This window comes from Chelonia mydas, chromosome 23, assembly GCF_015237465.2.
Source record: "Chelonia mydas isolate rCheMyd1 chromosome 23, rCheMyd1.pri.v2, whole genome shotgun sequence".
Taxonomy (NCBI): domain Eukaryota; kingdom Metazoa; phylum Chordata; order Testudines; family Cheloniidae; genus Chelonia; species Chelonia mydas.
The window spans coordinates 14,162,200-14,163,892 of NC_051263.2; positions in this window are offsets into that span (position 1 = coordinate 14,162,200).

Genomic DNA, 1,693 nt, shown 5'->3' on the forward strand with positions numbered 1-1,693 from the left:
CCCCCCCCCCCGCCCCCGCACCGATTTGAAAGTATCTTCTTTCCCCATCGGTCCTTCTGGTCAGGTGCCAACTAGATTAATTGAACTGATTAACCTCTTACAGGTAAGTGATTCTATACCTCTGGCCAGGAGGGATTTTATGTTACTGCATACATTAAGGTTGTTACCCTTCCCTTTATATTTGTGACAGGCTACATTAGTATTAGCATTGCCAGCAGATTGAAGGAAGTGATTATTCCCCTTTATTCGGCACTGGTGAGGCCACATCTGGAGTACTGTGTCCAGTTTTGGGCCCTCCACTACAGAAAGGATGTGGACAAATTGGAGGGAGTCCAGCGGAGGGCAACGAAAATTATTAGGGGGCTGGGGCACATGACTTATGAGGAGAGGCTGAGGGAACCGGAGTTATTTAGTCAGCAGAAGAGAAGAGTGAGGGGGGATATGATAGCAGCCTTCAACTACCTGAAGGGGGGTTCCAAAGAGGATGGAGCTCAGCTGTTTTCAGTGCTGGCAGATGAAAGAACAAGGAGCACTGTCTCAAGATGCAGTGGGGGAGGTCTAGGTTGGATATTAGGAAACAATATTTCACTAGGAGGGTGGTGAAGCACTGGAATGGGTTACCTAGGGAGGTGGTGGAATCTCCATCCTTAGAGGTTTTTTAAGGCCCAGCTTGACAACGCCCTTGCTGGGATGATTTAGTTGGGGATTGGTCCTGCTTTGAGCAGGGGGTTGGACTAGATGACCTCCTGAAGTCTCTTCCAACCTTAATCTTCTATGATTCCATGATAATCTGCAGCAAGGGAGGTTTTGGTTCTGCAGGAGGAAAAAGTTTCTCACTCTAGGGCTGGTGAAGTTCTGGAACAGGCTTCCAAGGGAGGATGGCGAATCCCCGTCATCGGAGGTTTTTAAGAACAGGTCAGACAAACCCCCTGCCAGGGCTGATCAAGGGTTACTGGTCTGGGCTCAGCGCAGGGGGCTGGCCCAGATGCCCTCTCGAGGTCCCTCTCAGCCCCACCGTGCTCTGACTCTGTGCAGCGACATTGCAGGGGGGAGGGGGAGTTAAGGGGTTGGAGTGGATGGGACCCTCTGCTCTGACCTCCTGGGACTCTGCATCCACTCACTGCCACCACCTCTGCATTGTCTCATTCCAGAGCCTGTGCCAACCTCCGCTCCGGCCTCCCAGGTGGCCCTGCTCAGCAATAGGGATGGCAGCGGTGGGTGAGTGATGGGGCTGGGAACAGGCTGCTGAGCTGCTGGGATCGCCAGCTAATTCTGGCTGCTGCCCAGCTCCCCAGCAGATTGTCCCGCCGGGCTCCTGTCGGGCATGGACAGGCCAGACAGCAAGGAACAGCGCGGTGTCAGCTAGACACGAAGAAGCAGCCAGGAGGGAGGGTCTCCGTGCTCCCTGGTCCCAGCAGGGCTGGGAGTAGCGGGGTCATATCTCCATCTCCCAAGAGAGCCTTCCATGGCTTTACATCACTTCTCCTCGCCTTACTGGCCGATGGAGCAGAGTGCAAGGGGCAGAACCTCCGGGCACTGACCGCTTGGCTCCCAACCCCAAGTCCATGCCCATCTATGACTTGATTTCTTGGGTGACACTTTATATTGAGGTTCCATGTAGAAGTAATTTAGAAAGGGTTGAATGGTGGTTGCAGGGTTTGTCTACACAGGGACACTCAGGAAAATTAATCCG